This window comes from Branchiostoma lanceolatum, chromosome 12 (genome assembly GCF_035083965.1).
Source record: "Branchiostoma lanceolatum isolate klBraLanc5 chromosome 12, klBraLanc5.hap2, whole genome shotgun sequence".
NCBI lineage: Eukaryota > Metazoa > Chordata > Leptocardii > Amphioxiformes > Branchiostomatidae > Branchiostoma > Branchiostoma lanceolatum.
The window spans coordinates 16600926-16615857 of NC_089733.1; the positions used below are offsets into that span (position 1 = coordinate 16600926).

Sequence of the window (14932 nt, forward strand, 5' to 3'; positions counted from 1 at the left end):
GAGGGCAGGCTGGTTTTTGACACATTTTTAGGCATCTTTGTCGAGCTTTATATTTTGTCCCATTTTCTTTATGTTGCAAAGCCAGTTTGAGTTGAAAAAAGGAGGTAGGCAGGCAGAGGACAGAACAAACATTTTTTGCAATGCTTTTTTTTATTTGAAGTTCCAGGTGACGAGGCTATTGCAAAAACATAAAACCTCAGCAAACATTTCCCCTTTTACAGTATCTCAGGAATAAGATAGCAGCTGACAACCTCAGCTTTCAAATCTTAAATGTTAAGAGGGATTCAAACAGTGTGACAAAAATGTGTCACCAATTTTGAGTGCAGAGGACTGCTCGCAAGATAACGGACATGTCGATACAACAAAGTCACTATAGGTTATCACATTAGATCATGCAGAAGGGTTTGACTGCTTAGGCCAATGAAAATCAATGTTGTGTCTCCGTTCACTGCCCTGAAAAATTAGGGTGGGTGGGTATGGACTCTCTTATTTTTTTAACCTTCTCCCTGCTGCCTAACTCTGTAATCACTAGGAAATTGGGTGCCAAACGGCTACTTTAGAGTGCTAAAGGTTAAAAGATTTTGGCCAAAGTGATGCAACAAATACATTTCAGTTTTACATTCTTTTGTTAAAACAATGGAAAACTGAAATGCACTGATATTCAGGACACTGATATTTTCAACAGCCAGGGTTCAACATGTAGCCTGGGCGTCATCTGATTTTCTCCTGGGCTCTTACAATCATTTCCCTAAAAAAAGGAGACTTATTTTTAGGGGAACAAGTATAGGAGCCCTTCTAGTAAATCGGATGGGAACAAGCCTAGTCAACATAAAGGGAACCTACTAGGTTTAGGTTTGGTGGGTCTGTTAATGTTGCCTTTGCCATTGCGTCAGAAATGAACAAAAAGAAAACAATTCTACAATTTCTTTACTCAAATGAAAGATTGAAAATTTTATGTCCCTTTCCAGCTGTTGACCCACCCAAAAAAACACAGGCATTTTCTAGGGTCTGTCGGGATGCTGGAAACACAACATTTTCTTCCTGGGCCTAATACGGACTTCGAGGTTTGTTCAGAATTCTTGAAAAACTACACTATCACGAAAACTGTGATTGATGTTGAAAATGACATTCTATGAACTACGCAAAATTTGAAGATCATTATAATTGTAGCTTGAAGAAATAATACGTTCATAATGCGACAAAAACCTATCATTATTTGTCTTCTACCGTCTTTCCTGGCATATTCGTAAACCATCCAGAGTTCCTAAAAGCTTAATAATAATTGTTTCAATCCTCCAATGTCTGGTATATTACACTGAATGATGGGCATGACATTTAGCTAAACACCATTTTTACACACGGTGATGACAGTTACAGCATTTCTACAGGCATTACAACAGTATATCACGGCCAAACTTACCTGCAAAATGTTGTATAAATTAGCCGAAAGGTCGTGCGTAGCACAGAACACCCATAACAAGGCTTGCGAATGAACCATTAAATCGTTAGACTAATACCTATCATCGAGAGACAAGTACTCTGACTTACCTTTGCAGGAAGGAAAACTTCAGGTTGCATCGGTAGTCTACACAGCATCATTGTTTCTACTTACAGGTACATAAAGACAGTATACACCTAGTACACTCTACCCTACTAACATCCACCTAACTGGAAACAGGAAGGTGGAATTAGTGATCTCGATCCAGTTTAGCTCGCTGAAGAGCTATTCTTCCTCTGGTTGTGACAGGGAAGACAGACTCTATGTACAGTATTTACAGGTTGATTGTACCAGAGAAATTCCCCTAGCTCTTTTCGACAAGCACAATGAACATTGGACCACGGCTTAACGTCCCGTCCTAAGGACTGCAACCCTTTCCGGTAGCGTGCATGTCGGGTGAGCGACACAGCTGGAATCAAACTCGTGGCTTCTAGTTCCAGAGGCAAGATCGCTAACCACTGGACTACGCATGCTACACTGACGCATACACTACATGTAACATAACGTTACCTTAAATCATCTCTTCCTACAATACAGAAATCAAATGTCATTCTACAGCTGCTATAAATTTACTCATAATATCATAATCATTATGAGCCATAAAAGTATCAGTGCTGAGCCTCCAGCTGTCGATACTTATAGGCCGAAGTGGAAAAGTACGGCGACGTTTTTGATAAAGGTTATAAAACGCAGGAAGCAGAATGCATGTAATTTGACACCGTAGCAAACAAAGGCAGCACCACTTGATGACCATAAGGGGGCTGTAGAACAATGATTGATGTGCCTCTCAGCCTGTCAATACTTCTGATGGACTGCAGTTCTGCCTAGCCCTGGCAGTAATTATGATGGAGTGATCATTCCTTCCCCATTCCACAACTGCTTGTAGGCACTAATGGTCGCAGGAAAATCACAGCAGGCCAGCGCGCAGCCATGTGCGGTGGCAAGGGTCGGAAACAATGATTCGAAATTGGCTTAAATTTGCATGACCAAGGCTGGGTTGGATCAAACAACTCTGTCATAGGTGGTTTGTCCTGTCACTTCTCTTAGTCTGCCTCGTATTTCATAAACTTGACACTGCCCTTGTTATGGTCACCTCCTCCAGGACAGAAACTTGCTTGTTGGGATAGAAAAAAATCAACACTTTCCGTCCAAAAAATATCAATTTCATGACCTAAAACTGATGAAAATGTATTTTTGTAAGCTTAGAATGACATATTCAACATTGAAAATCAGAAACATGGGCTCCCAAACAATGAGTGGGACGGAAAAAAAATTTATAGCTGGAGACGTACAGCCCTGGTCGCCTCATTTTTTCTGTCCCGAGAACAGCGTTGTCAATTTTGCATGAAAAAAGACTACAACAACTTAGGGTTATTCCGCAAGACAAATGTTCCCATGTACTCGGCCTTCCCTATATGAGTTTTACTAAGCCACTTGGAAGTGGTTTGTCCTGTCAGTTCTCTTAGACTGGCTCGTACCTCATAAACTCGACACTGGCCTTCTTATGGTCACCTCCAGGGCTGTCTCCAGGACCTGTCCTTCCATCCCAGGACGGAAATTTGTTTGTTGTGACGGAAAAATGCAACCCTTTCCGTCCAAAAAATATCAATTTCATGACCTAGAAATGATGAAAATGTATTTTTGTAATCTTAGAATGACATATTCAACATCGAAAATAAAAAAAATGGGTTCCCAAACAATGAGTGGGACGGAAAAATTTTTAAGCTGGAGACAGCCCTGGTTGCCTCAATTTTTCTGTCCCGAGAACAGCTTCAAAAGTGTCAATTTTGCATGAAAAAAGACTTTCCAACTGAGGGTTATTCTGCAAGACAAATGTCCCCATGTACTCGGCCTTCCCCATATGAGTTTTACTAAGCCACTTGGAGGTGGTTGGCCTGTCACTTCTCTTAGACTGACTCGAACCTCATAAACTCGACACTGGCCTTCTTATGGTCACCTCCAGGGCTGTCTCCAGGACCCGTCCTTCCATCCCAGGACGGAAATTTGTTTGTTGGGATGGAAAAAATCAAGCCCTTTCCGTCCAAAAAAATATCAATTTCATGCCCTAAAACTGATGAAAATGAATTTTTTAAAGCTTAGAATGACATATTCAACATTGAAAAAAAAAAAAAAAGGGTTCCCAAACAATGAGTGGGACAGACTGGAGACAGCCCTGGTTGCCTCAATTTTTCTGTCCCGAGAACAGCTTCAAAAAGTGTCAATTTTGCATGAAAAAAAGACTTTCCAACCTAGGGTTATCCCACAAGACAAATGTCCCCATGTACCCGGCCTTCCCTATATGAGTTTTACTAAGCCACTTGGAGCCTACCATAAGCAGGTAAACCCACCGTAGGCCAAAGGTGCGAAATCACGAGAGTCTTAAATCAGCTAGGTAAAGACGTACAAGGCAAAAATAGACAGAAAAGTGTCTCCTAGAGTTTCTCAAGGCAACCCTGATGAGAATTTGATCCATGATGAATTCTACACGTACTTGTACATATTTGGCAGAAAATCTAACCTTGAAGGTAGAAGAAGGTACAGCGCTTAAGCCAGTTTTCCATCCTCAATATTTGTAAAAAAAAAAAGTTTGGCATTAGCTGATCATTGATTTTTCACTCTTTATTGCATGTCATGGCCAAGTGGTTAAATGTATGGGCATCCATTCTCACATGTACAAGGAACATGATATGCAAACTATAGGAAGCGAAATATGTTACGATCACAAATATTTGCTGCTGACCATTTAGAAATGCAGGACCTGATACATTGTACTCATAGTACTATGAATCATAAACTAAGATGCTAAGCTGGTGTGTTACGCCAAATGGCGGTTGTACCGGCTATATAGATACAGATACAGACAGAAGATCTCTTAGTTTCTCTAAAAAAAACTTTCCAATATTCTTTTTGGTTTAAATAATGAACAATTTTCCTATCTTTATGCCAAAACTGACAAAAGCTATTTCGTGATACAAGTATGAAACGAATGCAAAACTTAAAGACATAAAATGTTGGAATTAAATGACTGCTGTGGTACGACTATTACCAGTATAGTTCCCACACAAGGACAAAATGATCCCCCAAAATTAGGGAAGCAGGAGTATTGCAGTGTGACTGCGTCCACTGAGAATTCAGTCATTAGGTAACGTTTCGCTAATAGTAATAGTACACCACAGCAGGGCGTATCAGAAAGTAGGCTCCGTTCTTGATTGACAAGGCCCTTGTCAAATTGACAGATGGTTCGTTTGAGTACATGGAATGGCTCCCAATGGGGATTATGTGGCTTACAGCAGAGCGGACCTTTTTGTCCCAAATGCAGACTCCCGGCGTCGGGCGTCGTTTCGCAAAGCATGGGGTTTCGACAAACCAGCGCCCCTTGTAAGACGAAGACTATTCTCTGACGTCACCAGGCCAAGATAGCGAGACTGGAAAGCATCCTTCAAGTCATTATTAAGCTAGCGTAGCTGTCCACTAATGTATTGCATAACCGGTGAACTGTCGCAAGGCAAAACACATTATTCTGTATTGAGTTGGTTTGATCTCACACACAATGGGGCATTGCCCTTTTCTTATTGATAGGTTCTTCTTCTGAGGCTACCAACTTCAACTTGTTGAAGATTTAACTTTGATAAAACTTTGGGTTAAAGTGATGCCAACTGGCAGACCCCGGTTCAATCCTGGGTCAGGACATCTCTGTTAATACGAAAGTAACATAAAATGGGCGTCCTGTGTTCTAGAAGGTGCCTCGAGCATGTTAAAGGGAAGGGCCAACAACCCCTCCCTGTAGAAATATACTCTGCTAATTTTGTTACAAAACCTCCATCAAAATGGTACCTCAGACACAATACTGACAGCTACGAAATTAAAAAAAGTCATCTATCAAGATGTTCTTGTTGACCTGTTTTCAGGGGCATGTTAAGTGAGCTCAATGTACCGTATGCCTCTCTCGGTAATTGATAAAACTTAGGTTAGAATAATGCGGGCAAAAATGCATGGTGGGACGAAACACATGTGCCCAATATTGTCAGCTTGCTGGGTCGGGACATCTCAGTTGGAGCTACACCCGACAGCGTTTTTCATGTTAAGTGAGCCCAATGTACCGCATGCCTCTCTCGGTAATTGATAAAACTTAGGTTAGAATAATGCGGGCAAAAATGCATGGTGGGACGAAACACATGTGCCCAATATTGTCAGCTTGCTGGGTCAGGACATCTCAGTTGGAGCTACACCCCTTTTCATGTTAAGTGAGCTCAATGTACCGTATGCCTCTCTCGGTAATTGATAAAACTTCGGGTTAGAATAATGTGGGCAAAAATTTATGGCGGGACAGAACACATGTGCCCAATATCGGCGCCGTGCTGAGCCGCGACCTCTCCCATCAACCCTTGCATCCATCACCACGGTAACCAAATCATCGCCACAGTGTGCGAGGGGATTAATCATCCCTAATTTAATCAGTCCGCGCAGTATTAATCCATAAGCCGGGGCCTGCCGTCTGCCACCCGGACGGAGGTACGATCCCTCATCCTAGCCTACTCCAGGCCTTTCTAGGCTGCACTGCACTACCACTAGCTGTATCAGATTCTGTATCTGTATCTATATAGCCGGTACAACCGCCATTAGGCGTAACACGCCAGCTTTGCAGGCACGCGGCGCGGCAGCAGCTGGTTATATTACACCGAAGGGTCTAGTCATTGCTTACCTGACTGCAACCGTTCTTTAGTGAAGATGCTCTCACAGTACTTGATGACAACGACTTCCATTCTACTATGGTTCTCGGAAAATATGAATTTTTGAACACATCAATCGTTGGCTGATAACTCTGGTACTTAAAAGCATGACTAGCTACTTGAAAAAGAACCATGCTTCACCTCAATTGAGGTTTTTCCCTTATATGAGAATTACTGATTTATTGGTAGGCGGTGAGGGAAATCAACCTTTGTACAAATATTTGGAGAAATGAAAATCAGGACTGCAAAGCAGACCAGGCATAAAACATTTGCCGAGTTGGCCTTGGACTCTGAAAGGATGGTGGATGGTACAAAACAAATCCTCCTGGTTATCTTTTCTCCAAATCCTTTTCTTTTCATTCTTTTTATTGGTTTTTAAAAGAACAAAGAAATAATAAGAAACATGGCACATATACAAAATAAATGAAACACATGAGAAACCACAAAACTGATACATAAAACCAGGAAACAATAATATAAGATCACAAATAGTTAATGAGAACCTATACATTTTGGTAATCAAATACATAATGACAAGAAAGATTTATGTTGAAAGGACGGTATATAGTTTCCCCACTTCTCCAAATCGTTGTACAAAGGTTGTTCTCCCTCACCGCCTAGCTGATTAAAGAATTGACGCGCCCCAAAACAGACAGCAAAAGGTGAGGACCGAACTAAGAAACCTCTGACACCAGAACCTCCTGCGTCTAATCCACACTTGATCCACACTAGTACTCGATCGATACAGGGTGAAGAGGCCAAATGTATTCCGGGGAACCTAGGACCCCGTTTTCCGCTTGTTTCGCCCAAGGTATTAACTACTTTACACGGTAATAAAGTAATTACTGGCTGGCTCCAGGACTGTTATCCAGTTTGAGCTGTGTTCTAACACCGATTGAGCCGACGAAACTTGATTTCCTGGTCAGCGATAGTTTACATTAACAACGCCAGAGTGAACATCACAACAGTGTTCCACTTAAACGAGTCAGTTGTCACTTAGGAATATTGTTAGAGGTACTGTAAACGCAGACATGTTCGCGGTGGTTTTATGTTCACGGTTTTCCCGGTGAACTCTTCAGCGTGAACTTAAAACCGCCACGAAACTTTTTGTCCACCAATGACTGTAGCCCTACTATTGTTTCAAACGCAAACTTAAAACCAAGTGCTTTAACATTTCCATAGCTACTTCGCCCAAGATCTGAACCGCTATACCAGCAAGATGAAGAATTGGAGAAGTTACCCTACCAAAGTTTACAAGAGAATCCAGCCATTGGTAATGTCAATCATACACAGTCTTTGTGTGCTGTGATAGCGTTTTTTGTGCGCAATCTTTATAGCAGACAGTTCCGTAGAGATTATTAACCATGTTGGGCCACAACGAATGGAACACTGGCAAAATGGTCTAACTCGCAATACATCTAGAGCTTTATGTGCATTTGACAGAAAGGGACCGGGTATCAGCCAATGGGTAGCATCGCGCACAAAGCAGTAAAAGAGGATAAACGTCCCCCATTTCATACAAAATATCTCCAAGTCACAAATGGTCCAATCCCTTATGACAAATCTTCCGACAAACAGCGAAAAAGGAAAACAGGAAAAAGATGGATAAGGATATTGAAGGGCTAAGGAAAAGGGAGAAAAATGATCTCCCATAAAATGGAAAAGGGCTTTAAGGCAAGAAGCACATGTAAGTACTGCTCCAAGGCCAGAGAAAATGCATTTGTCAGCCCAGCGGGATCAAGCCATGAGTATCTTTGTCCCATGATGTAGTACAGTAACGGAAAGACCATGATAAAATGGCTTCCACGTCAACTAAAGGGTCGTGGTTTATGAGAGCACTTTAACAGCGTTTAGCAGGCTCTGCTAGTCTTGATATAAAGACGAAGAAAACTTGCGTCTTGGGGATTTGTTTACCCTCATTTGGAACAGTATACATCAATAGTTACGGTATGAAGAAGAGCAAAAATAAATCTAAGGATACAAACTCAGCACAAAAAATTTGGAAACTTGAATTTGATTAATCATTGTTCCCTTGTTACTTCATTAACTATACAGCACTATGAGTCATAGAAAAGCTTCTTTATTACCCTTTGCAATGATACCGATTTTGTCATGATACATTCATTCACAAGTTACACACCAGAGCTGACTATGCGAGTGACTCACAAGATAAGAGTACCCCAAGATTCATCTCACAACACAGTGTCTGACATTGGCACTTGTGCCTATATTCAAGTCTGAGCGAGTTGTGCATTGACATTTCTTTGGTTTGGAACCGAAAAAGTTATCTTTTTGTTTTGATAACCGGGCTGCACAACGGTGGGGTATACAAGTACAAAACAACTTCTTCCCGACAAACTTTACCTAAACCCAAAAAATGTTAATACGCAACTCATATACAGACTTGCTGTCTGTCCATACATGTCAACTCTCCAATATCAGCTACGCTGCCTTGAGAGTTGGTGTAATGTACTGTTGCATTTGACAATAAATAAATACAGACTTGGAGATATGCACAAGTCTGAATGGGCCCTTAAAAACAGACCGATACCATTCTTTTCTTAAGAAATAAACTGCTTAAACCTGGCCTTGGGGGTTGTTAGTAAAGTTCTGCTAGGCACAAAAAAACAACCTCATCTTACAATAATGCATAACTGTGGAAGACTTCTGACCACAACAGTGCCTGTCTGTAACTTAACTTAACTCTTCAGGGCGACCTTAAAACCAACATGAAAATTTTTTCCCACCTTTGACTGTAGCGCTACTATTGTTTCAAACGCGAACTTAAAACCACCGCGAACACTCCATTTTCTCCCTACCACGAAAAAAACCCCACGCGAACTTGTTTGGACCCTGGTAGATGCTAGGGAACAACAGCATCATGGTAAAGCGAGTGTGTGTGAATGGTCCGCCCCTTGAAATCAGCTAAAATTGGTTAATCCTAAGAAAAGCTGACATCATGGGAATGGATAGTCTGAGCCCTATTCTGGCCATTGAAGTTCCCGATTGTTGTAGAAGCTGCTGTATTTCAGTACCCATCTAGTGCTTTAACATTTCCATAGCTACTTTGCCCAAGATCTGAACCGCTATACTAGCAAGATGAAGAATTGGAGAAGTTACCCTACAAAAGTTTACAAGAGAATCCAGCCATTGGTAATGTTAATCATACACATTGTTTGGGCCACAACGAATGGAACACTGGCAAAATGGTTTAACTTGCAATACATCTAGAGCTTTATGTGCATTTGACAGAAAGGGACCGGGTATCAGGCAATGGGTAGCATCGCGCACAAAGCAGTAAAAGAGGATAAACGTCCTCCATTTCATACAAAATATCTCCAAATCACAAATGGCCCAATCCCTTATGACAAATCTTCCGACAAACAGTGGAAAAGGAAAACAGGAAAAAGATGGATAAGGATATTGAAGGGCTAAGGAAAAGGGAGAAAAATGATCTCCCATAAAATGGAAAAGGGCTTTAAGGCAAGAAGCACATGTAAGTACTGCTCCAAGGCCAGAGAAAAAGCATTTGTCAGCCCAGCGGGATCAAGCCATGAGTATCTTTGTCCCATGATGTAGTACAGTAACGGAAAGACCGTGATAAAATGGCTTCCACGTCAACTAAAGGGTCGTGGTTTATGAGAGCACTTTAACAGTGTTTAGCAGACTCCGCTAGTCTTGATATAAAGACAAAGAAAGCTTGCATCAGGGGGATTTGTTTACCCTCATTTGAAATAGTATACATCAATAGTTACAGTATAAAGAAGAGGAAAAATAAATCTAAGGATACAAACTCAGCACAACAAGTTTGGAAACTTGAATTTGATTAATCATTGTTCCCTTGTTACTTCATTAACTATATGGCACTATGAGTCATTGAGAAGCTTCTTTATTAGCCTTTGCAATGATACCGATCTTGTCATGATACATTCATTCGTAAGTTAAACACCAGCTGACAATGCGAGTGACTCACAAGATAAGAGTACCCCAAGATTCATCTGACAACACAGCATCTGACGTTGGCACTTGTGCCTATATTCAAGTCTGAATGAGTTGTACATTGACATTTCTTTGGTTTGGGGAAGGTTTGGAACCGAAAAAGTTATCTTTTTGGTTCGATAACCAGGCTGCACAATGGTGGATCAAAACAACTTCTTCCCAGCAAACTTTACCTAAACCCAAAAAATGTTAATACGCAACTCATACAGACTTGCTGTCTGTCCATACATGTCAACTCTCCAATATCAGCTACGCTGCCTTGAGAGTCAGTGTAATGTACTGTTGCATTTGACAATAAATAAATACAGACTTAGAGATATGCACAAGTCTGAATGGGCCCTAAGAAATAGACTGATACCATTCTTTTCATAAGAAAGGAAGCTGCTTAAACCTGGCCTTGGGGGTTGTTAGTAAAATTCTGCGAGGCACAAAAAACAACCTCATCTTACAATAATGCATAACTGTGGAAGACTTCTGACCACAACAGTGCCTGTCTGTAACTTAAAAACATTCTACTTCCCCACGAAATGCATTCAGTCCGCGCAGCACCATTTGTAACTGTAGGAGGTGTCGAAATGTCAAATCAATTTGGGTCAGCGTTGCTTGAAGTGTATGACATTCCCCGCGACTTCCCTACTCGTTGCTCGTATATGTCAGGAGGGTTGATATCATTATACATCACCCGTGACCTCCTGTATTCCTGTGCCTAAAAACTTTCCTCTGGGAGCAACATTAACAACTCGGGTCATTCTACGTGCCTGGATCAGCACACCTGCCCATGCATCCTTCATCTCTGGGGTGCGCCGTTAGCACGTATTAGATGCTCGCAAAGTCAATTTGGGCGGCACTTACCATGAATTATGACGGCTAAAAGTGATTGCAAGTCTGAAATGATGCCGCTGGCGAGTACCGAGGTCTGTACGGTAGAAATGTCACGGGGAAAATGTCACGACTCTTATTCCAGTTCTCCCTCAGTTGCATATTCGGTATGCCATCAATTAACAAGCAGCCTGGCTAATACCAATGTCAACGGAATGTAACAATATGTAAGTTTGTGATTGTTTCCGCCTATGGCAGAAATGTCACCGGGAAAAAGGCATGTTGTGTCACGACTCTCTTTCGAGTTCTCCCTTGCTTGCGTATTCGGTATGCCATCAATTACCTAGCAGTATGGCTAATACCAGCGTCGATGAAATGTAACAATTTGTAAGTCTGTGATTGTTTCCACCTCTGACTTTCTCCCAAAGCTTCAGTGAGCGATAATCGTGAATGGAGATTATGTAACAATTTTGATTTTGCTGATGTTGTGGTTTGATGGCGATACAGAAAATGGTCCTGTCCTTAGTGCTGAACAACTAGGAGTTCTGGATGACCTTATATCCATTTTGTATGGTGTGAAGGGCAACTGAGGACAATATAGTACTGTTAACATTGTGGTAAAAACGCACAGCCAGAGAACTTGTGCTTTCAAACCCACATTATCTCTCTCTACTTTCTAATCAAATAGCATCCCAAATGTTTTTGGCCAATACCAATTTAATGTATTTGTAAGTTTGTGATTGTTATCACTTCTGACTTTCTTCTGAGGCTTCAGTGAGCGATAACTCTGAGTAGGGTTTACAGAACAATTATGATTTTGCTGATGTTGTGGTTTGATGGCAACACAGAAAGCAGTCTCCATCCATGGTGCTGAACAATTAGGAGTACTGCTGGGTGACCTTTTATCTATCTTATGTGGTATGAAGGGCAACTGAGGACAATCCTATAGTACTGTTGGCATCGTGGTAAAAACGTGCAACCAGAGAACATGTTTTTTAAAGCCAACATTATTTCTCTCTCTTTTTTTTTCACTCTCACTCAAATTATTTCTGGAACTTCAATGGAGGAATAGAGAACATACAAAAATTGCCACCTTCTCGATTCTGATCTCTTTGATATACTCTCAAAATTCTCCTCTCTTTTAAAAAAGAACACCCCATGGACTTTGTGCAACTAAAATAAAATCATGGCCCCAAGTTTTTCTCTCACTCAAACGATTTCTGCAACTTCAGTGGAAGAATAGAGAACATACATAACATGCCACCGCCTCAATTATGATTTGTTTGATATTCTTTTAAAGGTCTCCTGCACAAATATCAAAAAGCCCTGTGGACTTCATGCAACCCAAGATAAAATCAGCGCCCCAAAAACTTTCAATCAAAGCCACAAACTTTCTGTTATTGCCGCAATGAACTCCACGTGAAAAGCCCCGGGCGCCACTTGCCCAACGAGAAGACGAGACCGCGGCGAGGTCACCGCGCGGGGTCACGTCTAAAACTAACAAGATGGTGACACAGAAAACGGTCTCTCTCTGTCCTTGGTGCTGAACAACTAGGAGTTCTGCTGGCTGACCTTTTATTAATTCTATATGGTTCGAGGGGCAACTGAGGACAATCCTATAGTACTGTTAACATTGTGGTGAAAACCTGCAGCCATAGAACTTGTGCTTAAAAAAAAAAAATCATTTATCCCAACTTTCTAGCTTATCATCCCTTGACTTCCTTTTCTCTCATTCAAACTATTTCTGCAACTTCAGTGGAGGAACAGAGAACATACACAGATTGCCACCGTCTAAATTATGATCCTTTGACATCATCTTAAAGTTCTCCTCTCCTTTGAAATAGAACAGCCCTGTGGACTTTCTGCAACCAAAGATAAAATCATGGCCCCAAAAAACTTTCAATCAAAGCCACAAACTTTCTGCTATTGCCGCAATGAACTCCACATGAAAAGCCCCGGGCGCCACTTGCCCAACGAGGAGACGAGACCGCGGCGAGGTCACCGCGCGGGGTCACGTCTGAAACTAACAAGATGGGAATCAATTCGCAGCCATGCCGGCAGAGGGGATGGTAAAATCTCAATCAGCGCTGGGATGGAGCCTCTCACCCACATCCGCTGCCTGTTGATCCAGAACTCTGAATCAAACCCTCATCATGCAGCAACAATGCACCTAGGATGCCTGCTCTCCTGATAATAGCCGGGGTTGTGGGGTCTTGTTAGATATTGAACTGAGTTTTATGAAGGTTTCGTCTCGGTCGGTCAGCCCTTCCCAGTGGTGTAGCCGAGTCAATATTTCATTACACCAGTCCTGATACTGCAGCACAGGGACCTTGTCTGCGGTGGAAGATATGCGTTGGTACGGCGGTGTGACCAGCGATAGCCAACTCCGGCTTAAGATGTCAGAAAGCAACTCCCAACTGAGACCAAGAGGCTTAGAACTAAGTACATATGTTATGAAAGAAAAGCTGGCCTGTGGTCTTTGGTCTCCCTCAAATTTTGTCTTTTGATTCATCTGCTGCCAACTGCAACCTAAAGATGGCACATGCTGCAATACAATACCTTGAGTTTGGGTTTATTCAGATCCACAATGAGCTTAACAACATACAAGTAAATTGTAGCTACTCTTCCTGTGGTCCTAACTAACAAACATAACTGGACAAAACTACATGGCACACAGGAACATAACATACACAGAGTATACATGTAAATAGATGATAAAAAAAGAAAGATAAGGCTACTTGAGGTCCATATGCAGCTAGTACATATTCAACTTGAAGACAGAATATTGAGACTTTTCTATGACATGGATGTAGGCTGAAATAAGCAACACGACTGCCCCTGTTCACCTTTCACAGTAGTCTCAGGTTACAAAGAAGTAAGCACTACCACACACTACCTCATCTGTAAACAGGCTGTAATTCCAATGTTACCGAAAACACAATAATGAAAAGTCACCATAAGCCCTTCAGAATGAACTACCTCCGCTGCTTCAATCCGTTACCTTTTCTAATACTGCAGCAGCTTATCATTCTGTGACCACAATGCTAACTAGATGCAACATATACATGTACAGAACACACAAAAAATAGTTACTCAAGCAACTGGATAAAATTTCAAAACAGACGTTTCAGACAGCATCCGCTATCTTTTGTCAGTGACTAAGGGAATATCTGGCAGAACTAGGTTTTATACCAAAACTCTGAATACTAGATATGTTAATGAGCTGAAGACAACTTCAGAAGGTTCAATAGAATAGTAAGCCAAGACAAGGTTGTATGCTAATGAAACAATTAGCTCCTGTTGTTTTAGGAGCTAATGTTGTTCGTCGGGCAGGGTTGCGTTGCCCCAAATGCCTGAAAGTTTGATGCGTAGACCACCTTTCCTGTTGAGGGCGGGATTGTACATTTCTCTCATATATTGCTTCTTTAACTCCCCGTTCATGTACAGAACAGTCCTAACTTAAAAATCAATGAACGGCGAGTCATCAGAGACCACAACCCCTGACAGATGGTAGACTGCAGAAAGAAAGTATCTCTCGGGTTGATCCTTTCATCCTAGGCTTGACCAATCACGGCCCAAGCAATGTCAGCATTTCCCGGCGACCTTTCACCTGACACCATCCCCCCCGTGACCATGGCACGCAGCCGAGATTCTGTCCACACAAAAGGGTGCATTGGGGTTTGGGATTTCATACAGACGGAAAGAACAGACTTTGTAAGCTTAAGAACAAAGCAGCAAGACAGAGATTCATATAAGAGCCTTTCTAGATGGGTGACTCCAAGAAATTTTCAAATAAAGACCTTGGAAGTTGAGCTTACTTCTTTGACAATGGCCTTGAATATTTATGGCTGTTAGTTCTCTTTTTCCTTTGCCAGAAATGGCAAAC

At 41.7% G+C, this 14932-nt stretch overlaps 1 protein-coding gene across 3 annotated transcripts in view; it reads right to left on the minus strand.

Annotated features, from left to right (window-relative positions):
• Nucleotides 1-14932, minus strand: part of LOC136445847 (G patch domain-containing protein 8-like) — a 196899-nt gene that overhangs the window by 25265 nt on the left and 156702 nt on the right. The gene's annotated exons all lie outside the window — the stretch shown is intronic.